Genomic DNA, 26,888 nt, shown 5'->3' on the forward strand with positions numbered 1-26,888 from the left:
GCACACGGCTCCCTCCCTTCGCCTGACTGGTTTTCCATCACTCCACAGGCAGGAAGGATGTGCTGGAACTGCCCACGACCTCTCAGTGACTTCTCATGGATTTATTAGGGAATGAACAGGTTTTTCTTTGCTGGACACTGTTACACTATTAGGTTGTGTTGTCTGGCTTTTGATAAGCAAGAGCCCTCTGACAAAGTTAATTCCCAGGCTGGAAGCAGCTCCATTTGAGCCGACAGCTTGTGCACCCTCACCCAGACCAGCCCACCTGCCAACCTGGGGAAATGATTCCAACAGCTCCTCATTCACAGTCCCCAAACTCGACACTTCAAAGGTGCATGATTTATCTGTAGTGACAGGTGGTAACACAGGGCTTGGTGTGGCTGAGAGAGCTCCGGGGCAGAACTGGCTCTGGTGGACGGAGCAGGGAAGGGGTTGCTGAGGGACAGCCCTTTTATTTTTCAGTAAATCCTTATCAGGAACAAATTATTAATCTTCTAACACACACAGAGTTGCCAGCTCAGGATTCAACCACAAGTTTTACGGTGTTTATGCTTCAGTGTGGGGTTTTTTCAGACAGTGATCCATAAATTGGACATTATTTACATTTCTTGTGTCACTGTTCATGCAGACTGTCTTGTGCATGGGCCAAGAGATCCCAAACCTGGGAGAACTGCTGATTTTTGCTTTGTGCAGTCCTGCCACTGGTGGCCTTGAGCAACATTTTCCTTCCATCTGGGCTTCATTTATCCTCTTGGAGTAAAAGGGATACACGAAATTTAATTTACTTCGAAAGGTATGACTATTATCTGCAGTGTCCATTGGAGTCTTAAGATAATGGATGGATGAGTGTTTAATAGAGAGGACATTCCTGGCAGTTGCTTTGGCAGGAGGCTCCTTCCCTGTGACAGGAGCTATTCAGCACCATTTCAGTGCTAGGGAGGGGGAAATGAAGAAGATGCACAGAGTTTCTACCTTCATTTTGATAAACTTTAATTTTTGAATATCAACCTTTTCCCTCCAGTATCTCCTTAACTTTCCCATTGCCATTCCTTGTGTTTTATGACAGCTCTGTCCTGAGTTATGGGCATATATTTCACCTGGCTTTCAAATACACTCTATTTTTATCATCTTAAAGGCATCTTGTAGGCATCTCACTTTCTGGACTGTCTATTTTAGGGTTTCTTTTTTTACCTAAAAACTTCATTTTTCTAGAAATTAAGCACAGAGATGCACTGGGCCTCCTATCCCCCCAAAATACAATTGTGTTTTGGCTGTTAGCCCCTTACACCCTTTTGAACTGAGCCCTGGGCACCACTGCAGATGAAATTCAGGTTGGTACTTTTCCTTCTGGGTCCTAAGGTTGCTGTTTGATAAATTTACTGAGTCCAAAATTATTTATCCCTGTGTCTTGGCCTGAAGAGACAGTGATCCAGGCTATATGAGGAGAATTGTAATGTTATGCTACTGACAGAGCCTGCAATTTACAGCTTTTCCTTAAAATATTTTCTTTCCCTGAAAATTGAAATTTCCAGAGTTATATTTAAATCTGTTTTATTCACTTGACACATCTTCTCACTGAGATGGTTATGCAAATATTAACAACCTCTGTAAACAAGACCAAACCACACAGGGGAAACTCCTCCTTAACCTGGTCCCTGAAGAGCCATTTGGAACAAATGGCTTTGCATAATACAGCTTTTTCCAATTAGCATCTCTGGCAATAAGCCACTGGGGGATATTTGATATGCTTTTATCTTAAGATTAAATTTACACTTGCTGCTAGGTAGCTCTGACATCTTCATTCTTGTTTTACATCTCTGTCATAACATGATTATTGTGTGATCACCACTCCCAGCAAAGCAGCCCCTGTTTGGATGTGGCTCAGCCTTGTCTACACTGATGGGCTCTACAGTCCTGCCAAGGAAGAAGGTTGGGGGTTTTTTCGCAATTTGCCTCTTGGAATTCAAAAAATATTGTTAGAAAAGCTGCAGGGCAGGTTTGGGATGTTTTTAGAGCCATATATTAACTCCAAGAAATAAGCTGGAAAAACAACCAAGCAAATAATTAATAAATAAGAATATTTCTTCTGAGGAGACTGCAATTTAAATATTTTAAAAGTGGTTAGTTAAACTTTTACAAAACAGACTGAGGCCCAGATTTTAATGATTTTTCCAAAGTTTTGAAGAACTGGATAAAGAACAGACCCTTTCCTTAGTCCAGTATTTTAACCACAAAAGTTTTTCCTACCACAGACAACTAAGCACTTTCAAAAAGAATTTTTCAAGGGCAGATTCACTATCAGAGTTATAAATTGTTCCAGCTCCTATGAAATCAGTGGATCTGCTACTGATTGTATCTACTAAGGATCTGCCACAGGACTGTCCAGTACAAAGTGAATTAAAAAAATATACAGTCTATGGATGGGATTCATAAACACAAACATAAAAAATATTAACAGTATTTCTTGTGCCATGAAAAATGCAAATAATTTTCAAAAATTTTATGCTAAAATACCATCTTTTTTTTTCCCCAGTTTTTGGAAAAAATTAGAAAGTTTACCCAGGGGAAAAAAGGGATGGAAAATGTCCCACCACTGCGAAGTTACCTCTCTCAGACATCAGTTTCTGAGACTGGAAATAGCAAAAGCAAAGTGCAGTGCTGAGATAAAATGGCTGCTCCAAACCAAACTGCAAACCTAATTCAGTTCACCACACAGGCCCTGGGGATTTCCATCCTTCATGGGCTTAATCAGATTTCAGATGATGCCCATTCATTAAGAAAAACGTTTCTATTTCCCCAGGTAAGCAGATTTCTCCCTCCAAACAGCTTTGTACTCCACTCTCTGCTTCACCACAACAACCTGTCAAGTGTTTAGGTCAAAACCACAGAGCAGGAAAACACTCACACAGAACTGGAAGTCTTTTACTTGTTCTCAGCTGAGGTTTGTTCACCTCAAACAGCAGCAGGAGAGTGAGGAACAGCGTTCCAGTCTCACAAGGCTGATGTTGTACTGGGCAGTTTGAACTGTGACAAGGCCATGCTGAAGTAAATACTGCAGTGGGGTTTATTTAAATAAACCCCATGAGGTTTACCATAGATCAGCTCCTTTTCAACCCTCCAAAATTTATGTAAATCACATTCTGTTTGCTCAGGGATGCTTTGTAATTGCCAAAGTGCCAAACTTCCAGCAGAAACAAGGGGTGGACAAGATATTTCCACACATTTGAGATCCATAAATTAATCATATACCATTTAATGCTTTCAGCATAGCCACTATAGATTATTAAGGTGTAAAGGTTGGCACTACTAGGAATTACACGTTATAGATTCTATCTATTGACCAACACAATAAATCCAATGGCAAAACACATATTGTCCATTTAAAGGGAGATTTTTCCAGGCTTACTTTAAAAATATATTAACCCTTTAATGTGTATAATTTAACTTCTTTTTTCAAGGGTCCTCTTAACCCAGCTCATTCCAATGCTACACTTCCCAACGTTGCCTCAGAAACCATTCAGTGGGCAAAAATTGAGGACAAGCAGCTGAGAGCAGGATGATGAACTACAAGTGGGAAGGCAGAACAACTTCTTAATTGCCTTTGCCATGTCCTAAAACTCTGTCCCACACTTAGACTGAAGGGAAGAAAAATTGTGCCTTGGAATGGTGAAGTGCAGGATTAGAAATACGAGAGAGAGGAAGATCTTGAGCCAAAATTTCAAGAGAGACAAAACTCAGCTGGAGAGATTCAAAGAGAATGAAAAAAGTTGAACTCAAAGCACGGTGTCCTCCAGGACCCCAAATGGAATCCAAGATTTCAGACACTATTCCTCTACTGGAAAATGCCTGATGGTTGCTGGGAAAGGTTTCCCCTTCATTCCCACCTGCTGGTTCAGTCGGTTACCCTGTTATTCTCTGCAGTAGTTCTGACAAAACAGATGTTGATCTTTGGCAGAGGGTCTGGGGCTGTTTTAATTTACGTTCTGAAGTCTTTACTGGAACTCTTACATGCCTCTTGTGAGCTACATAATCTCAGTGCAGTGTTCTACAGGCATTCCCAGAGAAACTGTAGGATGGCTTTGCTGCAGAAGTTGGGAATGAGGCAGGGAAATCTGGAAAAAGGAAGATGGAGAAGGTCTTGGAGAACTGGGTTCTCTCTCCTTCCTCTGCCAGACTGCTTGGGGGTGGGGGGGAAAGTAAGTCACTTGAACAAGGTGCTCGTTTTCAACTACAGCCGAGATGTAAATCTTCAGGTAGTTAAGAACCCACAGGAGAATTCAGTAGGACATTATTCTCTAAGCACATAAAGTACTGCCTTATCTAACGGGTCTGGAAAACCACAGCAAACGCGTCTCAAGTGAGGCAACCAAAATTAGCATCTTTAAATCCCTCTCTGATGCTCTGCACACTCCTCAATCTGTGCAGTGGACACCCCAGCCCCACACATGCCCAGAGCTTTTGTGGAGCAGGTACTGCAGTGATGGGCCCTCCAGAAAAGCTTTAGAAGGTATGAATAACTCCTGCCTTCACAGATTACTGGAGACAAGTGTGTGTGATGTGTACTGTAAGGCTGCATCACAATGCACAAGGAGCCGAGGGAAGATTGCACAGACAACCATAATTCTGGCATTTTTTAAGTGTTTAGTGCTTGCCTTTAAAATCTTTATAATGTGCTCTTAACATAGTGGCTTTCTGGTATATAACGTGTGATTATCTGAAAGCACCTGTATATTTTTCACAATACATGGAGAACATTTTGTTTTGTGCTTTAAAAGGATCCGGAAAATAATTGTATTTTAACTAAAGTATCTTTGGCTTTCTTTTCACTTTGCTTTTGTGTGGAAGCCACAGAACAGCTTTTCACATACCAGATGAATAATGTGTAGGAAGAGTGAGAGAGGAAGGGAATTGATGGCTTTTTTAAAGTATGTGAATTTAGTTTCACCAGGCACTTTATTTTAATCATAATGCAGATCCAAATGTATAGAAAAAAAAAGAACCTCTTGAATGCTTCAATATGTTGGTTTATACGTTACTGAAAAAGATCATATTTTATAAAATAATACATTTCTTTTTTGATTCCCTTCAACTGTAGGTTGAAAATGAATATACATCCATATCTAAGTAGCATAAAAATATCTGCATCTTCAAACTACACAGCAAAATGCAGTCACAAGCATGCTGGACAACTGTTAGATTATCTGATCAAATTTAAAGGTTTCATAGAAATAAACTTTCTTGCACTGCTGGATTTTTTTAGCAGAACTCTTTTTCTCAGCAGTGTCAGGAGGAAGAAGTCCAGCTATTCCATACACACCTAAATTAAAAAGTGTTACGGCACTTGCAGCGGGAAAATTCTTTTTATTACCCCCCAGCTTCTCTGCAACAGAACTGCAGAATAAATCTCTCTCGCTATTGGAAAAGTGTCCCTATCAACACTGAAATGAAGCACATGTAACTGAATTATGCAATTAATCTGCCAGCACCATCACTGATTCCTAGTTTGGGAGGAACACATCCATGGTTATGAAATGTACGATTTGCAGAGCACAAAGTATGAAAGAACAATCTACTTTCTCAGGTGAAACAGAGCCAATGGATTTTTTTTTCTATATTCCAAATGATCACAGAATAACACATGCTTGCACATTGTATCACATGCAAAATATCCTACGAGTTCTAATTCCTTCATGTTAAAAGCAGCATTCCCTCCATATAGAACCACAGACATATTTTTAAAATACCCTAACATTCACTCACCTCAGTTAAAACTCCAAGTAGATATGATGGATCAGCTTAACAAAATAAAGCATCCATGGCAGGAAGGAAGTATTTCTCCTTGTTTCTATTCATTTCTCCTATTCCTTCTACTCACCTCCGAGTGCTGCTGCTGCTCGGAGCGCACGAATTGCAGCAGCTCAATCCCAGAAGAAAACGGTTATTTCCTTTCCCCTGCTCCTGCTCTCCCTTGAAACTCCTTCACTTTTTCAAGTTGCACAGGAATAGCAGGAGGGACCCTTTGGGCTCTCTCCAGGGCTGTGTATCTTTTATGTAAAACAGATGAAGGCATTGCCTGTTTTACCCACGACAATCGTGTCTCACTGACAGCGCCGGGCTCATTAATTGTGCTCTGTGTGCAACTGGGAGAACCCACGGAATGCTCTGACTTGGGCTCAGCTTTCTAAATGAAGAACCAGATGAAAATCTGCAAATCAACTTCTCTTTCCTGCAGAAGTTTCTCTTTTTCTGTCCTGTAGAAGCTGGGATTCAGTTTAACCAATATATCTCACTGGAAATGCTGGAGGAGAGCTTTAGACTTGGTGTAACACCCGAAATAAACCCACTGGAGATGTTTTGGCCATTAAAATGCCTCTAACTCCGCTGTAACTTTTGGTCAGCTATCCACATCAAACCTCTGATTCCTTCCTCCCAAGGCAATTTTGTCTTATAGCACTGTCAGCAAACTGCTTGAAAAGATTCCAGCCTAAATTACAGCAGTGAAAGCCTGTCCTGGCCTTTTCCCTTACTGTTTGGTTTTTTTCTAGAATATTTAAATTTCATATTACTCCTCACCCAGTCTTAGCCATACTCCTCAGAACGCAGGAAAACAGTCTTTCCTTCCTGCAATCCTAAATGCCTTCATTAGGGAGACTTAACGTTGAAGTGTTTTGGAAAGGCAGATGCTCCAGATTTAAAAGAAACAAGAGAGGACTCTCAGTGAACAGCTGCATTGCTCTCAGCTCCGAGCGAGCCATATTTCAGAATGGTTTGGTACATTATTTTGTCACTGGGAACATATTATTACCATCTAAATTTAAAAACACTGGCTTTCTTGCACGAAGGCAAAAGCAGGCTTAAAACCACAATGACTGTTCCGTGCAAGTATTCCATGCCAACGATGCAGAAAATGAGATCAAAGTGAAAAACAATTCTTGTTTTCGAAGGTCTTTGCTTCCAAGGTGTCTGTGCAAAAGTGGCCAGAAACCACAGGTACAGGAATTCTTGTGCACTTCCAAATTGATCACTGTTCACAGTTCTGTGTTGAAATTTCATTCCACGGATGCTTCAGCTCACAAATACCTTGTCCCTGCTCATAAGCACTGTTTTATTCCACCTGCAGGAGGCTGAAATGCTGGACATCAAACCCATGTTCCAAAGCTATCATTTTTCAGTTCTAAAGCAAAATATTTTTAAAATAAACTGACTACTCTGTAAATATTAAGTCATGTAATTCCTGAAACAGTGCTCTGGCAAACAATTCCACTTTGGAGCACTGGGCACAGCTCCTGCTGGTGAGCTGGCAAAATCCAGGGAGAAATTCTAAATAAATTTTCCATAAAATCTTATCAATTTAAAGTAAATCACAATCTCCTTTTTTTTGCCCCAGGAAATCCATATTAACAGGTTTTTCCTCTTATTGAGTCTTCTTATGCATCATCTACAACCGCCCACATGTATTTTCCAGAATAGTTTAGTGGGTGACTAAAGGATCCACTGCAACTCAGGTAAACTGCTGCTTCTGGAAAAAGTGCACTAATCATATGGATAACAGAAAATTGATGTGTTTTAATACAATGAACACAAACAAAACAGAGGCCTGGACTTTCAGTTATAAACAGGACTTCAGTGGACAGCCCATTGTTTATTCCCTGAGGGGCATTTTAAGGAAAAAATTTAATGAAGTATTTTTTTAGTGACTATTTTCATTGGGAGTCTTAATTAACATCAGTGGCATAATCTGGGTCAATTTTGTATACACATATACTATATATATATATATATATATGTTTGTGTGTGTATGTTCTAGGTAAGGACTTCCTTATATTTCCTGTGTTTGACTTAAGCATTTCAGAAGAATCGGATTCTCTCTAGAGGGGAATCCAGCCCAGAAAGTTGGGAACTTTTTTTGATAACTCTGAGTTTCCTGGTTGTTTTTTATATAATTCCATCTATATTGTCACAAGAGATGAATATCTCACAGAATTAAATGCAGTGACAAGCTGGAAAAAATCCACTTTTTTAGTAGGAATTTGCTAGTGAGCCTTACCCTGACCCATCAATCAGCATCTGGCCATTAATTTAATTGTTATTCATTAAGTTCTCCCTATTAGAATCTCTCAGGCATGTGCTGCAAAGTCTAATGATCTTTGTGTTGTATCATAAGACAAAGGAGGATGTTCCATCATCTTGTCTCTTCACCTTTTTGCTGGCAACACTAACCTTTCCCTGAATTATTCCCAAATGGAAGAATCCTAAAATTGGACAGATAAATAATACAAAGTAGGGAAAAGTGGAAGATAAAGTCGAACACAGAAAAGGACAAACATCCTCTTATCTAAAAAGTGTTTCCTTGGTTGTGTTGAACTCCTTAGTTAATTAAAATAATTTAAAAACAAACAAACAAAAAAAGACATTGACAATCTCACCACTCAGAATTCATCCCTTCTACTTACTCAAGTTCTGGAAAACACTATAGCCCAAACTTTCAAGCATAAATAAAAAGTATTAGGCAAAATCTTTATTAAAAATTAAAGAATCTGACCCAGCAGAGTTCCCAAACATGTGCTTGAATTTAACTACTTAGTCTTAACAAGGTTAATAGGATTCATCTGTCGGGGAGATGCCTTATGTGCAAACAGGCTTTGGGTTCTAAACCCCTGTTTGCTGAGCTTCTGAATACTTGGAATTTAGGCCCTCAAGTTTGAAAATCTGGCAAAAGCTTCTTAAATGTAAGAGAAAAATAAATAGATCTTTTCTGGTGCCGAAGTCTGTATGAATCACTGGTTGTTAACCAATGGAGGACTTGTGTCACAGCCACCCAGAAGATGCTGGAGGGTTTCTGAGGCTGCAGCAAGCACAGCAGATATGGGACTGAGCTACCAAATGAATAAACATTCTGAGATAGTTGATGTTTTGTACTCTTGCTGATGGGCAAAATTCCCCCAAAGCTTAGAATGGCTTAACTTCAGATTCAGATTTTTCAATGCCATAAATAAAGTAGAACTTCTCCTCCTTAACAGGACCCAGACTTTAATCTTCCCTTTTGCCTGAGACTCAAAACTCTCATTTTTATACTTCCATATATGAAGCACCTCTGGCTACTTACACTGCAGGAATAAATAATCTCTGCAGTGAATACAGGCCTTTTTAAAATATCTGTTTAAGAATCTGAACTCCACTTTGATTCTCCCTGTAGTGTAAACTAAGCTTTTATTAAGCTTTTCTTAGCCAACATGTTTCAGGTATGTGAACTAAAGCATCCTGAATGTCTCATGTTGAATTCTGTGCATGTGGCAACAGTTTTGGATATAACAGTCAACATTTCAGCTGCCAGTGTATTTCTGGTTTAGAAGATATTAATTTATCTATGAGATCATAGATCTTTGGATAATAGCTAAAATGGAAGTCTTTGCTGGTAATAAATGGTGACTCCTTTCAGTGAAGCTGAGCAACATTCCATCTTCCAGTGTTTCATTCTTTAAAAGTCTTCCAGTAAAAAAGAGATTAAATTATCCAATTCACCAGGTAATGACTTGAGCAGTTGACATAGGATGAGCTTGGCATCCAAAACATAGGTGGATACTGAAAAGCTTGTTTCCTCACTGAGGAAGGGATTGGTGGGTGCAAATTGACTCTTACCTCTTGAAAATCCAAGGTGTTTCACTTCTCATTCCTATTTTTCAGGGGAGAAAAATGATCATGAGAAAATCTGTCTGTGTATCAGAAGGCTGAGTGCCAATTTTAGACCTCTTCAAATAGAATCTTTCAGACTCCTTGAAACACTCACACTGAAGAAAAATTGGCATTTAAGGAATCCTTCCTAACAGGTTTTAAATGAGGTGAAATTAGGTCTATAACATTCAGTGTTTCTTAAATAGTCATAAATTGTGCTTGGACTCAGTTTTGAGACTGTTTTTCTATTGAATTTAATGAACATCTTATATAAGAGGCACACTCATAAAACTGCAAACAACCACTCTTTAAACCAGAAACTTTGAGATGAGATTTAGAAACACTGTAGAATTAAGCATTTGTTCTCTTCTTGTCATGAAGCTGAGGAATCCCTCTTATTTTAAAGTATTTTTCATTTGAATACACTTAACATGGTTGGAGTACTTTGTTACTACTTCAGTAAATAACATTTGCAACCTTTGCTGATTTGGAATTAATGTTATATTTAGTAGAAAAAGAGAGAGCAGATATTCCAATATATTCCTGGAAGTATCTTTAAAATGTCCTAAGAATAATTTTCAAAAGCCAGAAAATTCATATACCATTATCCCTGTGTGTCTTGATCAGTCCTAATTAGGATATTTGGGGGTTTTAAATGTGGCAATAAGTTCCTTTTATTTTCTCAATAAGGCCTTTTTCAATTTTTATTTTTATCATCTGTCACAGAAATCTGTTGTATGTGTAAGCAATTTAATGGTTCACTGGAAGGTTGTTATGCAACTGAGTTGTATAAAATCCTGTCCAAGCCCAGAAATTACTGTAAGGGGGAAACAGTGCAATGGTGAATGGCTGAGAATTTAAATACCTTTTCTGTTGGTTTTAAATCTTTTCTCTGTGGTTTTGTACAGCTCTCCTTGATATGCTGTGAGTGGAAGAGGGAAGAGATTCCACCCCTAACATTGGGGTGTCAGGAACAGAAAGCTCCTCTGCCTGGCACAGGCGAGACTCCAGAGCCATAACGTGGGTCTGGAGTGAGAATTCCAACACAACACCACTGCTTGCTCCATTTCAGGGAGAGTTTGGGTAGAGTTTACAGCCCCTGAGCTGTAAACACAGCTATTCCCAGTGGGATCAGGCTGCAGGTTCTGCCAGTGCTGCTCACTCATGGCACCACATCCCATCTATTCCCGCTGACCATCGCTGCCATTATCACACAGCCAAGCTCTGGGAATGAGGGCTGGGGAATTTGACTCTAAACTGATTGTACATAAGTACTACTCCAAAGGCAGTGAAAGACCCAACATTGTGCACTTGTGCAAGACATAACTTCATCATTCAGTTTATTTTCCAACCATAGCATCCTCTGAGAAACTAGAAACTCTTCCTCGCAAAGATCCTTTGTATTGGACTAGGTGATCTTCTGTGATCCCTGCCAACCTGAATCACTCTGTGATCCTATGAGCTGTTTATGTAACCCTTATAAATAAAATCCATGTCCACATCCATCAATTATTTACCTATATTTCTACAGATGTCCCAAATATATGGTTTTGACCTTCAGGCAAAAACACTGAAGCACAACAGAAAATTCCACTCAGACAACGGTAGAAAAGCTTCGTATCACACACAATCTGTATCTCCCTTCTCACTTGTTAAAATAAGATCCTTGTAACTTATAACATTCATCACTTGAAGTGTATCACTTGAAAGAGGGATGACCATTTTTTCACCAGTCAACATTAGAGAAAGTGAAAAGAGTGATGTCAAAAAGCAGGAACACTGAACTGTAATTCCCTTTAGGATTTTCTCTTATCTCTTCTCACATTATATGAGCCTTACTTTACAACCTCCCTTGCCTTTACACTTGAAATTGTGATGTTCTTTCAAGAGAATAATCAATGAGAAGGCAATTTCTGCACTGTGTAAAAGTAGGAATTTTGTTTGTAGTCAGTTCTGAAAACACGGGTTTCTGTCTTCCCCATATAGGATAAATCATTTAACAAGTGAATATAAGCATAGTGCACATGGCACAGGCCTTGAGACCATATTTCCGTTGCTCTGAGGACTAAACTGGATACTATTTTCTTCCATGTAAATAGATCCAGATCAGCATGTCGTGAATTGTTGACTTTACCGCCCAATAACGCTTTTATGGACTGCTGATCTGGGCCTCTCTTCATCAGCCTCCCTCAAAAAACTGCCACAAGAATTTGAGGCTGGCTCTGCATTAATCAGTTAATAAGAGTAAGGTATCCCAGCATGATCTATATCCTCATAAACACACGTCTCTCCCTCCTCCTGGCAGTCCCAGCGCTGCTGGAATGCAGGCCAGGGAGCACCACGCCAGTGTTCAGCACCACGGCCAGCTCAGGACTGTGCAGAGCCCACACAAACAGGGCCTTGATTCACCAAAAAGTCCAAACTCCCATCCAACACATAGAAAAATCCTGAATTAATAAAATACTTGTTGAAATAAAGAAGATTTCCAAAAAGCTAAACCTTATATTTTATTCATTAACTGCGTTCTTTATGGACCATTCTACGTGGAATATAATGCAAACAGTGAGATGTGAGATGGAGTTTGTAACATTATTTACTTTTGGTAATGCACAATGCAGCTGCAGTGGAAGAACAGGCAGATGAATTGTGCAGCACTCACATGTACTTTCCTTTGAACTCTCTGTGTACAATATATGGGCTAAATCGTGCCTTTAGGCACAGTCTTGAACAAAGATCATAAATTGCACAATCTCCAAAGACATGATATTGTAGCACAACTCCCTCTTTGCTCCATGATAGGCCAGCCACAAATTGCCTTTTTGTGAAGCAGTTTACAGTGTGTGTGCAATGCCTCAGACCCACCCACCAGCCCGGGCAGTGCAGGGGCACAGAAAAGCCTATTTCTCTTTCCACTTCTTGTCTGCTCCTCAAATACACCCCCAGGGAAGAGGAACCAGATCCCCCTTGTGTGGGGACTGAGACAGACACTCATTTTCAGTCCCATAAACACATTTATGGATGTACCCAGAGACTCTTTTTGTGTAGGTTTGGCTGAGTCACATTCCCTCTGAGTGCGGACTTGAAACACGGAGGTGCATTGGGTACATTGAGACTAATCTATTCCTGACCTTAAACTGATCTAGAGGAGTGTGAGATGCTCACTCAGAAGGCTTCTTAATATATTTTATACATGTAAAGAGGCAGATGAGGTCCTGCTGGGTTTATTATGTATCAAGCCAATGAGTGCTTTAAGATTGAGAGAAGGAATTGTCACAGGTTCTGAATAAGTTCTTTGGCCATCTACTAGTGACAACAAAGCCATGCTGACAGTTGGAAATTCCCAAAACTTCTAAGTGATGTGGGTGCAGTGAGGTTAAAAAATCTTCCCAATCAAATAACCTGTAGTGTAGAGTACGTGGCAATAAAATGGGAAATCCCAAAACAAAGAGAAAAGTCAATCACTGCACATTTACATTAAGTGACCAGATTGATACTGCACACAAAGACATTTCAGCCTAAAAGTTGTCCTTTACATAAATCCCAAGAGCTTTTTGACATGGAAATGCTTCACAAAATCTAATCCAAATTACCTAAGTGCATGAGCTTGAAGTAGCTTAATTAAACCACACTAAATTTGCATGAACACTCTATCCTAGAATTAAAGTAATCTTAATTCAATTTAGGTTCATTTACTTTGGAACAGAATAAAGCTAAATTAAATCAAGCTCACTTTAATTCTCAACATGAGTGTCCACACAGATTTTAACAGTTAATTAATCCACTGTACTTTCAAAAGTGAAACTCCACGGAATTTCATAGTCCATGTTTATATAAACAAGTTCTAAACACACTCTTCTGTTATTTCAGGACTGTTCTATTTTCTATTACACTCCATATGGGCTAATTTAACAGTTACTAGGAGGAGCCAAGTATTAGCAGACTGTTCTTAACCAAGACTGTATTTTTCAGCACTGTATGTAGAAGACAATTTTTGATATATTCTCTTAATTACAGTCCTCAGTGTAGCCTTTTGGACCCTCAAATCTACTGACAATGAACAAAAGAAGCTAGGTATGATCTGACAGAAAAAACAGTCTTGAAATTCCAAGTCTAAAAATTATATGCTTAAAGATGTTCCTTTGTAAAACAGATTATAGCATAAGAATTGGATTTTCTAGATAACAGATGCACTAAAACCACAACTTGAAACAATTTTTGGACTCTGTCCCAGCACAAATCAATCTTATGGATCCTGAAAATGCTAAGACAGATCTTGAAATGGTAATTAATTTGATATGATTCTGATGTCAAAGAAGAAACTCTGATTTGTAGCTGTTAAGGCTCTAACTCAACAATTATAAACAATGTTTTTCTAAGTTTCACTGTTTCCAAAGTTGTTGGGTCTCCTCATTAGTTTCAATTTTTAGAATGTTCTCCTGTTCCTGGGGTGAGAAACTATCTTTGGCTGCAGCTCCATTCAAATCACAGCTTGCTGGGCACGGCCCGCGTTAGCTGTGATTTCAGTTGGCAGGGCACTGGATTAGCTGTTGACATCAAGCCAACATTTAATTTTGTTTGCTTGAGTCATCTGTTGCCAGTTCCCATGACAACTGATCTTCTAGCCTTCAGATTTACTAGAGAAAGCCATTAAAATGGCCAGGAGTTCAGATAGAGACTCTTTGATGTAGATGGAAGTTCAACTGTTTTCCTCAATGGAAACGGAAAGATCTTTTCAGCTCTTACTTCAGCAACGCGGAACTTCTGCTCATGAAAACACAGATGTTCTTGTATTACAAAAACAGACTGAATAGTAGTTTTTAACAGGAAACCTGTCTGAGCATCTTTCTACTACAGAATGAAGGTCTTTGTGTCTAAAAATCACGTGGAGCAGAGGACAGGCAAAAATATTTTTCTATTCTCGCACAGCAGTACTGAAAGAAGAAATTTAAGATATGGATTCCTCTGATCTTCACTGAAGTGCCTGTACATTTCCACTTCTTGTTTCACAAATGTGTGACTTAGGTAAAGGAAGTACCTCAGGAAGACATCATTAGTGTGCCAAGTCAGCCCAGAGGTTGCAAAAAATCAGAGGGAAAGGCCAATCCCAGTGTTATGAGACCTCAAATCAAAAATACCTTTGGCTAAAAAGAGGAGTCAGCATATATAAAATATGAAAGCATAAGAAAAAATCAAATAGCAGAATGGATCACAAGCACTCCTTCTAGTACAATGTTAATACTTACTGCTTCACAAGGTTTTGAACACAGTGTTTAAGAGGAATGTGGAATTCAGGCTTTGCAAGGTCCAGTGAAAGTCAGCAGGAGATGGTTTTAGAAATAACCACTAAGTACCCTCAAATCCCTTTGAAATAAAAGGAAGCACAAATATAATAGACAAAGGTGCACAACTGGTTCAAACACTTTTAGAGACTTCAGAGAAAACCCTGGATCTCTTCATTAGGTAAACACCTGCCTCCAGTACATAGGCAGAAAACAAGCAGTTGAACAACTCTGTCATTTGCTGTGGGTGTTCCCCACTGCCCAGAAACCTGTTCTAACAAGAACTGTTTGCAGGAAGATGTCCAATGACCCCAGACTTCCCCCAGAAAGTGCAAGCAACGTTTGCAAGCTCAGATGTGGATCCAGCACTTGTGTCTGTGTTCTAAGAATTAATGGCCCTCTGCTAAGGCAGTACACTACAGGGTTTTCTGCACCCCATTTAGTTTATGTTTCATTAGACATATCTGGAGGACTTTTTCAGGCTGGTTCTTCAAGAGCAATTCAGGATTGCTTTCCTAAATGTGAGGATACACAGGCCTACCATCTGAATTAAAACTGAGAGAACAAGGCAATTACTCTGACAAAAAGCTACCTTCTCTTCTCCTCCTCTACCCAGCTGAAGCAGTTAAAACATTTTAAAGATAATGGGGGTGGATGTGGGAGAAAGTGAAAGAGAAGAGAACACACCAGTTCCCCAGCCTGAGTTAACTCTCCTGATCCCCCTGGAGACAGACATTTCCCACCAGCTGAAAATCCATCCCACCAGAGATCAGGGAGGTCAAGTATGTTTGGTACCAGTCAACCACTGCTTCCCCATCCAGCTGTCCCCCAGTCTGAGTATAAAGCCACCAACACTAGACTATTGTGACTGGCAAAAATTGGTGTGAATGAATGACAAAACAAAGCACACGTGATTGTCCCAGCGCTACAACGGGGATTAAACAACCCACCCTACTAAATCTGGCAGGCTTTGCTGTACAGGTTCAGGCTGTGGTTTCAGGCTCTGTGGGATTGGTTTAGATGCAGTTGGCTCGTGGATGCCATTGATGAGTTGATTCAAAATGCTGCGCTTCATGTTTGGCTTTTATCTTTAAATATATTTGAGTAGGTTTTCCTCTCTTCTAAAACAGCTCACATAAAAGGTAGAACTAAAAATGATCTAATAGCTCCAGTGCCTTAGAGCTACTGCCATGCATGAAATTCAAACTGTGACTATAAAAAGCAGCAGGGAGGACTTTCTCTCCAACTCACATTTTTAGCTATTTCTGTATTTTCTGAGAAGGACAGAACTTGTTCACGTTTCAAGTCAGCACCAGTTAAATAAAATGCAATCTGAAAGGTATTACAGGTCATCTGGGGAACTGGAGGCAAAAGTCTGGAGGTTTTTTGACTGGTTGAGAAGGCAGTAAGTTTAGCAAGATTAGGAGCTACTAATTAAGGTGATAGCATGACCCAAATTTGGTTTTACAGCCCTTCCTGTTTTAGTCAGATGCAATGCCATCCATTATAGCTGAGCAAGTAGGTCCTGATGGGTAACACTTTTGCACCCTCATACTTTGTATCTCCATATTGCCTTTGATTGTGTGTTTAAAATGTGCATTGTCTGACTTCAGCAGCCAAATACAAGTGGTACTGCTCAGTCCTAGTCCAATCCCTCGTGTCAGTTCACTCTGTGACTGAGTGTAACTCTTAATTAAGTTTATTTGCATGTGTGCAAAACATATGCTTGGCTATTCAAACCTTGCTTTGCACAGATGTTGCCTAATTTTGTTAAATGGGAGAGACCACTATAATTTTTAGGAGAAATTACCCAAATTAGAATAGATTGAACCATTTGAGTGTGTTCCCAGACTAACACGACCATTTGGTACCTTGTTTGTGAGAATTTAAATACTTCATCTATTTTCAAACGCTGTGAAATGAGAATTTGTGATTTTCATAACCACAGACTGTTATTGGGGTTTGCCACGTGCTTCAGCCCAGCATAGGCTGAGTGGGGGAGTTCTGAGACATCAGCACACTGAGATCTCCTGGAGGGTGTACACTGAGACACTGTGGCTGATTTTAGGTGGAATCATAACCCTTATGACTTTGGACGAGCCCACTGAGGCTGCACTCTGTGGGGAGCTGGTCTGGTCACTGGAGCATGCTTTAATTATGTCATCAGAGCCTTGGGTCATACTGGGAAGAGGTAGACAATGTCATATCCCCTAAACATGTTCTGACCATTCAGGCATTTAATCAGAGACTGACATATTTATTAGAGATAAAAGGAACAGGAGAATATTACGAATTGCTTTAGAGCAGCTTAATTGACAGTGCATTGGGTAATGAATAACTAATTAATAAAATGAAAGCAGAATATAATGGATTTGTACTTTGTTTGTACACAAAACGCATCATTAGGACTCTTCAACCATCATTAGCTCTGTCTCCTCTGCAGTGAGTCATTGTGCTCCCTGAGAGAAGTCTAGGGTGCATTACAGAACTGCCAAACCATCCCTCTGATGGAGCTAAAGCCCTCTGGAATGTCCTCCTCTGCAAGCTGGTTCTCCCAATTCAGGGGATTCCTCCCCATTTCTTTTTCTCCATTTCACAGTGAAATGGGTTCTGCAGATTCCTCAAGGCTGACCTCATCAGAGTTGTCCCAAAGGGAAGACACACAGAGAAAAACCCTCACCCTACCAGAGAAACAGTCACAGCAGCCGTGGGCTCGTGGGGGACTCTGCCTGCCTCACTCTGGAAAGGAACTGGCACATCTCAGGTGTGGAGAAACCAAGAGCAAGGCAAAGTGGATAAGCTTAATGACATGCAGTAGCATGACTTATTCAGTCTCCAAAAAAATAAAAATAAAGAAGGAATATTGAAATAATTACACAAAACCAAAGGAAGAAAAGCACTCTGGCAAATTCTGGCCTCTGTGCTATCAGCTCTAGTAAGTCCTTCCACTGGTACATTCTCAAGAAAGGCCCTAAAGACACATAAAGGGATTTTCTCAAAGTTCAGTTAAAATTTGTGTATTTCTAGTAAATAAGACAGCCCTTGATCTACCAGACAGCTAGACAAAAGAATCAGCCTTTGATGAGAAAAAAAAAAAGAGCATTATTCATCTAATTTGGTTCAGCAGTCAGTCATAACATATAGATCAGTGGGAACTGTGGGCTTGAATTCTTTGAATGTTTAGCACAAAATGCTGTGCAAAATGAAAGGCAACAACATACAAGGGAGTTCCTCTACATACAATGAAGAAAATTTGTACAAAATATACGAATGATTTGCATGCACAAAAATCCCATGAGTGCCTATGCAAAGCACTTCATTATGCCTGTTAGTTACTGTAATTGCCATTATCGTGCAATTACTTGCTCTGCATCACAATTCCAGGTGAATGGTTAAATCAGCTGCAAAACTATGAGAGCTGAAAAATTCTGTTTCAGACCCCAGACCATTTCATTAATCTCTTATTGTAAACAAAGTGCATTTCATGAACTAACAAACTGCAAACCATATTATATCCTGGAGTGACTGCAGTATTCCCAGAAGAACTGAGGTGGTTGTTTATGCAACAAGAATTCCCCATGCAATAGCACTGAGCTTGTCCTTCCAGTCCTTTCCATCAGAACTCAGTCACATCATCAGGATGGGTTACTGGACCTTGTCAAACCTGGGGTGTTCTAGGGCTGTTTTTTTAATGCTGTCTGTGATCTGAATATTTGAACACTTTCTGCATAAACCCATTAGCAATAACTTAGTTACTTACATATGTAATTGCCTGGCTTTTCTCTTTTTTGGGAGACTAAACTTGGGTTGGGGTTGGGTTTTCTGGAGTCTTTTTTGGGGACAGGAGGACTAGAATATTACAACTGTTAAAGTAACTTTTGGTGGGAAAAAATGGAAAATGAGGATGGTTATGTATTATTTCTTAAGGACTATCAGACTGGATTTGTTCAAGCACTTCTACAAGAATGTTCCACAGTTAAATCCTCTTGAATCTAAAAGCTTTGTTCTCATCTCTCATGATGACCAAATGGCTTCATTCTTGGCTCTTCTAAATTGAGAGGAACAGCTCTTACAGTAGTACTTCATCAGCTGAAATTCAGTCCTAAATATAACTGAAGTTTGAGCAACCTCTTATATATGGGTATTAGGGGTGAAAGTGGTGCTCTAGGTTGCTCTCTCAGAAGCTCACTCCGAGCTAGTTTGAGAATGTGACTGCAGGGATGACAGATTCATAGTGACAAGAGCCATGAAGGAAGAAAATGTCAGAAATCCAGGCTGGGTTGTGCTTTTCACTCAATAAGTTGACAGGAAAACACACCAAATATAAAGGTAACAGTGATAGCTGCCATCCCCTCCCTACCTCTCCTTTTCCCACCTCCCTCCACCAACAAAGGCTGCAATCATTATTTTTTTCGGCAGCAATGGTGAAAAATGACAAATTAATAAAACCTGATGGCTACTCTCTCTTATCCCATAGATTGCCCTAGAGCTTGCCCAGAGATGCAGTGCAGAAAAACCCAGGCAAACACTTTCGAAATTTAGATTAAAGCAACGACATCAACAACAGCAAAACCCCAAACCCCACCCCCTTGCTCTCCCAGGACCTGGGGCACATGCAGACTGTAATTACCAGAGTTATTGCTGAGGAGAGAACATACAGAATGCAATTATGCTATTAGGACAGGGTAATCAGAATAACTTGCTTATTAGAGAAAACCATATACTTGTTCTACGCCATTATCTTCACTTCTATAAAATAGCCTTCTTAGGAGATCCTGCAATTGAACAGTGATTATGGATGTCAAATCAATTTTCAGTGGATATGGATTATATGATAGCACAAGATCTGAAAGGGAATCACAGTTTACTGTCCAGGCACTTCAATTGTGCCAACAGTTTTACAGTGATGCTCTGGTTTAGATGTGCAACTGGGAGTTGCCATTATCCCCAAACAAACTGATGGTCACTGGTATCAAACACATATGTGAAATGCCCATTAAAAATGCATAGTTAGAACTGTTGCATTTCAGACAAAACTCTAAAAAATATATAATTACTATTCAAACATCAGTGTTATTGGAATTTGATGTTGGAGCCACTTTCAATTCACTGATTTGCAGATAAATGCATAGGAGTAAAGAAATCCATGTGATACTCAGGCTTCCAAAGCTGCCCACAATTTATGAAAATGACACTATGTACATCCTTGGGATACAATTGCTGTAAATAACCCATCTGTCATGAGAAATAACCCTAAATAACAAGGCTGTCACCTCAAGCACACTTAGATGGCAGTGGGATAGATGGAGCTTTCTTTGCATCTCAGAGGGCAGAGTGTGTTTTGTGCAGAACAACAAGGAAATAAAAGAGCTGCTTAAAACCACTCCAGGCCTTTTGGAAGAGTTGCTTTGAAGTCCTACCTCCTGAAAGCTCTCCTAATGACAAGATGAGAGCAGGAGCACTGGGTCAGTCCTGCTTGTTGCAATGATAAAATGCCTACAAAAAAATCTCAGTGCTTTTTCTGGAGGTTACAGAACACCCAGGTTATCCATGATTCTGGTTTTGCACAGATCTATGTTACGTGTAGAAATGGGGGAACAAAAAAATTGGGCTTTAGAAGGTATAATTCAAAATTTCACAAGAACAGCCATGAATGCAGAGTTTGGAACATGACTTGGGTGTTTAGTGGCCCCTCTGAGATGGGGTTACTGATTTCTGGTGTCGAGGGACCGTAATATCTGACTCGGAAGCTGCAAGACAGGAAACACAGCACTGCCATCAGCAGCACGTGCATGGCAAATTTTGCAGATTTCAGCACGTAATATTTGTTATTCCCAGGGGAATCTCCTAGTACAACTTTTTGACCTCTTCTACACAACTTCCCTTAGCTGCAAGACCTGAGCTTGCTTGAACTTTGGCTTATTGGTCTCCCAGTGTCATCAGCTCTGAACTCTGCAGGATGCATGAGCCCGTGGAGCAGTTACCCAACACTTTCATGACTCAATGCCAACACCTGTAGAGCCGGTACAGGCTCCTTGGAAAAGCCTTTGAGAGCTGTATAATGGCAGAGCAGGATTTCTGTGCTAAAACAGCTCCCAAAAAGCTGCCGACCACAGCAATGTGAAGCAAAAAGGCAGCCATTTACTCCAGCTACACAGACCTTGCCTGTAGCCTCTTTCAACAACTCATAGATGCAATTACACATCTATTCACCATCACTGCAGGTGCAAGATGAGCAACAGCACGTGTAGAAATGTGTGTGGGTGTGCAAATGCCTCATTATGTGATTTGTTAGCACAGTCAGTGAGGCTTTGTGTCCAATGAATGTGTAAATTAGGTGCTCAGCCCACTTGAGGGAAAAAACATTTAACTTTGCCTCCTTAGCCCAGCCCTCTCAACAGACCTTGGAAAAGAAAGTAGTTTCATTCCCTGTCAAAGTAGCAGCTTCCATCTCAAACCTAATCCTGCTTTCTTGTGCTGTCCTTGGGTTTCTAACAATGAAGAGAAGTGAATCTTGAGGAATTAGTCGTGTTGAATCATATCTTAATCATATGCATGATATGCTCTTCTGTAGCATTAGAGTACGAGGCGTCACATCTTGTGTTGTCATTTCTGGGACAGGGAACTGGGCCTGCTCACTGGGTTTAAATCACTTCTGGCATTAACGAGATTCTGGCCAGAGGCTTTATTTCATGTTCAGGAAATGTGCTGCATTATTTCCTATTAGATCACAATACGTTGCAAAGGAACTGCTAAGTTACCAAGACTAATCCTTTAAGTCTTTCTTTCTTTACAATGTCAGACAAAATAAGACTATGCCATATTTCTGTAATCTCTGTTGTATTATGAGAATATTATGATCTATAACAACGACAAAATCTCTAAACTGCAGGATTGCCATTGGTTCTGATAGGCTTAGTTTCATCCCTTTCTGTCAGAAAAGATATTTCTAAGTCTGCATGATTTCATTTTAACAGACATTATCCAGCTAAAAATCAGATTACTGATGTAAAAAGTTTTCTTCTGCTTAAAAAAATCAGTATTTCTGAAAAAACATGATGTAATACCTAAAGTTCTCTTTCTTCAAGAAACTACTTAAAATGAAAGTTAGTTTTGAAGAATCAGGGTATCTACTGCCAAGTTTTTTGCTTCTTAGATATGTACATTTAGATTAATCTGCTCCAAAGTAGTTTTTGTTCTCAGACAACTTTACTTCAGCTACCAAGATCTAAAAAAGATTCCTGCAATGCTCTGCTGGCAAATTACAGGGGAATTTCTTGAGGGAGAAGGGGAATTTGAATTAAAAACTAATTAATTAAACCCACCAGAAGTAGACTTTAATTTCTTTTAATAGGATGAGAAAATAAATTAAAAAATATCTATAAAGATGTATCCTCCTTCTGAGAGATCTGCTCTTTTGGATAGAGTGGAAACTTCATTCTGTACACACCTATTCAGAAAGTCTGGATGTATTTCTCTGCTGATATTTTATGATGTCTAAGCCACTAAAAATATATTCAGTAGTTTATCTCTTTTATAATTCCTTCATTAAAGCAGCCAAACAAACCATGGTCTCAAAATGCAAAGCTCTTGGCAGTGTGGGTTTTGTTTGGGTTGGGGTGGTTGGTGGCCTGGTTGGGGTTTTTCTTGTTGTTGATTTTTTAATAAGTTACATGCAAAATATGTTTAAAATCCTCAAAAAAACAGATGAATAGACAAATATTAAGTCCCAGGATGGGAAGCAGAATAGATTTTTTGCAGGTGCAGGACACAAACTAGCTGATTATATAAAATCTCCTCTCCCAAATAAGATAGATGAGTAATGCTTCAGGTCACAGTGCAGTTTTTTTAGAAGAGGTTGGTAGAACTAGAGACCTTTGATGTGTTGGAATAAAGCCTAAACACATCCTAGAAGTTGTGTTAGGAGAACAAGAGTGAGAAAAATATAAATGGAACAGCAAGTTACTGAAAACAGCTTCCCCTGGTTTTTGCTCTCAGGTTCTTTCAGGAAAGAGGTTTATTTAACCACTTTTCATCTCGCGTCACCCACAATAACTTTGGAGCTTATTGGCAACTTTCAACAAAGGGTTTAGTTCATGAAAAACGACACCAGTGACCCTCATAAGTCTCACCTGGAGGAAAAGCCTCAGTGTGAGGTGACTTTTGCTTACACACCAAAGCATCCACTCAGAAGAGACGCTGCGAGTGCCCTCAAGGGAAGAGAGTTCAGTCAGTCTGACACTTCATGAGACAAGAGAGGAGCCAATCTCAAATCATAAGTCTCATAAATCTGATAAATGAGATTTTTAACAGTTTAAGATCTCACTGAGGCCTGAAAATGTTAGAACTGTAGGAAGGCAGGGTTTGCTGGCTTCTCTATTGTTACAGTAGCAACACCCATCTTATTTCCAGAAGAATCATTCAGGAGAAAGGCCTCTGGAGCTGGGAGCTCCTGCATTTGCCAAGGCAGGAGAAAAGTGCAAACTAATAGAATGGACTCAGATGAGATGGCAGGAAAAGTGAAAAAACTAGAAAGAACAGACTGAAAAGTAAAAAGAAGTAGAAACAAGTTCTACTGTCTCACAAGACAACAAGAGAATGTAGGGAGGCACCAACCCAGTGAGGTAGGAGGAATGCCAGTGTTCCAGATTGTTGTGTTGTCTTCAATGATTCTTCCTTGGACTAAAGAAGAGAGATACAGGATAAATGTCTGTTACGAGTTAGGGCCCCTTGTTAACACATTTTCATTCACACACAACATTCTGGATTTTTGAAGGACTTTTCTTTGTACTTTTACATGCTACTTGGCTTCCTTTCAGTTTATTCTTCTGGTTGAATTACAGCAGAAAATGTACACCACAACACTAAGAGGTCCCTCTGCTATCCATCTTGACAGCTGTTGTTCACATTCCCTATGTTTGCCTTAAGAAAATGCAGCTCTGATCATGTCATCTGTTAAGTTAACCACTACTGTGAGGGTCCAAGGCAACCAGCCTCAGGCCATGGCTGATATGTGCTCCTGTGATTGAGGAGAATCAGGAGTTTAGGCAGGATATACATTTTTTTTGGTATATTTTGGTTCATTTTCTTGAGTTAAACAAGAAACGAGGCTTTTAAAACTTATGGTGGAAGAGTGGAGAATTTGTATGAGTGAAAGACCAGGACTCCATTTTCTGTTTTCTGGAGCTTTCTCTGCATAGTTAGGAGTCTAATATGAGTACTTATTCTCTGCTTCTAGGCACTGGAACATAGAGCAAAGTCAACTGTCAGGGAAGGAAACATTTAAGCTGAAGTTAAGCTGAACTGCTGTATCTGAAAATAGGATGCTTTTCTCCTTGAAACCCCTACAATCCCAGAAAGCTGCTCCCAGTCTACATAGTTCCTATAATATATATTTAAAAAAAAAAACCTACATTTTTTCTTCTATCATAAGTGCAGAGCTTACAAAATTACCAAGTCCCATCTGCAAAGCATAAACTTCAGAGAAACCCAATTAAGTCAGTGTTGCATACACTATCATGTTTGCTCTATTTAAATATTCCACACAGATTCATCTCATTCATGATGAAACAATTAAAAAGTACTTGCAGGAGCCAAGAAACTCTCTTGGAGACGGATTTCTACTCATGTTTTGTCTGAGCTCCCCTAAGAGGGCAGGACCGGTTCTAGATGCTGAGCAAACTTGCCCAAAGCATCACCACTTGTGTGTGTTATTTGAAGGCAGACACAGGAGACTCACCCTGACCATTCCATTTGGAGTTCACTTGTGTTCACTCACCCACCTTTCATTTGCTTCCAGCTCAAGCTTCCAGGCTGGGCAAGTACCCACTCCCTAAACAGCATCAAGAACAGTCCTAGACTAGAGCACAGCCCTGACCCAGCAGAGCATTTCTTATGCTCTTATAAGCATAAAAACCTAAGTTTGGTGCAGGCTGGTGAAGAGATAAGATGCAGATTTCTGTGAGGAGCTGAATGAGATGTGACAGCCATTCCAAACAGATCAATATGGGCAAGGCACAGGGAAGAGTGCATGGCCTGAGGGATGGAGCAGCCCTCAGAAAACGTTGAAGGCTTCACTGGTTTGATGTGATGCAGTGATCTACGTCCAGTTGCTGGTTATGCAGCAGCAGAACAGTTTGAGGATGTTAAGAAAAAAAAATATTAAGGAAGTTAACACATGAGCTGTCTCTTCATTATATGAACAGTCAGGAAGTGCTTCATGCCTTTCTTCAGTTCTAATCACAGGTCCACATTCCTGACCCACATGTGATTACAGAATTACTGTACTACAGAAAGCAGGGTAAGATCCCCTTTGATTCAGATCATCTTACTGAAATATTTATGCAGACTCAAGCATGGAGCTATTGACCTGCATCAAGTAGGTATATGATGTTCTCTCTGGGGCATGTATAAATTGTGTATACATTAGACCATAAATCAACTTGAATTTCAAACAAAAGTATAGGGTGTAATGGGCACAAAGAATCCATTGTATTACATACAAACTCTGCCTCCATTTTGCAGCAAAATCAAGGTATCATATTTAGCTTTACTTACCCTTGGTATTTATAGATCTGACCTGTTCAGAGAAGCCTGGGTAATTAATTCTATGCATTAAGTTTTAAAAACAAAGAGCCACAAATTTGGTTAAAAACCCACCACGTTATAAATAAATAAACGGTGTAGCCTGTTCATTACAGTACAAATTGGGACATCTTGAAACAGAGTTCCCAAACTAAAGACTGTGAAAGATTAACACTGTTATTTAACTATTCACTAAAATATTCAGTTACATTTCCAGATAAATATCACTCCCAGCATTATGTAACTAATTCCATTTTCAGAGTGTGGTGCAAACATTAACTGAATGAATAATCTTAAACCATCTTCATTCATTGTTAAAGGGTGAAGTTTTTTATTATTTGACGTACATGAGTTTATCTTATTTGCACAGAGAAGCAACTACTTGTGTGCACAAGTTCTTACATGTGTAAATTAAGCAATTTGTACTCAAGGTATGCAATCAAATTTGGGGTTTACTTTTGTTTTGAAATAAAGCCTGTAAAGAGACAAAGATAAACATAAAACAACACCAGACATTTCTGATATGCTGACCTCACTCCCATAAATCCAGTCTAGGTTATGATGGTGTATAATCAGTATTTCCACTTCTTGGATAAAGAGGTTTTAATGGTCTAAGTGTCTTTTCATCAACATTCAAACTACCTGCCAACTTGGGATTTAGGAGAAAAGACAACTGTAAAACTCTTTTTCCCAATTAAAGGTCTGTATTTCCTTTACAGAACTCTAAGATTTGTCTAAATACAAATCTCCAAACACTGGGAACAGTCAAACCTTGGAAAAGCCTAAAACCAAGCCTCAACATGAGTAGCATACTTATTAACTGACCTCATTTAATTTCTGCAAAAGTAGCATTAAAATATAACTTCCCCAAGCTCTCTCTTGAATCCCGAAAAACAAACTAAGGAGGGTTGCAGCAAGTAAAATGCTCAGGCAAGCAGCATAAAGCAGTTTGTATTAAGTGTGCAGAGTGTAATGATACCCCAGCACTGTCACCAATCCAAGAGGGTGCAGGACCAAAATGATGCATTTGGAGTAACATAATCCACATCTACCAAGTCCCACCTATGCAGGTCGCCAGAGTACACTGTGCCCACTCTCCTCTCCAGAAATGCAGAGATTCCTCTCTCCCCTCCTGGAAAATGCTGGAGAAGAACTGCCAAGTGTATGAGATGAGTGATGGACCAGGGAGGAGGGGTGCTGGGGTAACAGGAGATTCTCTGCTGCAGGACAGAGAAAAAAAGGCAGTTCTGGGCTTCCAGGGAAGTTTCTCTGCATCACTTGGGGTCCAGTTAGATCAGACCAGCAAGGGGCTGGGAATTTGATGAGAAAGGAAAAGACCTCAAGAGAACAGTA

General features: G+C 39.7%; 1 protein-coding gene across 5 annotated transcripts in view; it reads right to left on the bottom strand.

The window, feature by feature from the left end:
• The window catches only part of PHACTR3 (phosphatase and actin regulator 3), a 94,967-nt gene that overhangs the window by 62,608 nt on the left and 5,471 nt on the right, over positions 1–26,888 (bottom strand). The window contains exon 1 of one of the 5 annotated variants that reach the window (XM_050313948.1): positions 5,876–6,078. The exons of 3 other annotated variants lie outside the window; for them this stretch is intronic. The gene's annotated coding sequence lies outside the window, so the exon portion shown is untranslated. Of the gene's footprint in view, positions 1–5,760; positions 6,079–26,888 lie in introns of those variants that run through there. One more of the 5 variants, XM_050313946.1, reaches the window with a different exon arrangement.

The sequence above is a fragment of the Myiozetetes cayanensis genome, unplaced genomic scaffold (assembly GCF_022539395.1).
Source record: "Myiozetetes cayanensis isolate MyiCay16 unplaced genomic scaffold, myiCay2020 scf19, whole genome shotgun sequence".
NCBI lineage: Eukaryota > Metazoa > Chordata > Aves > Passeriformes > Tyrannidae > Myiozetetes > Myiozetetes cayanensis.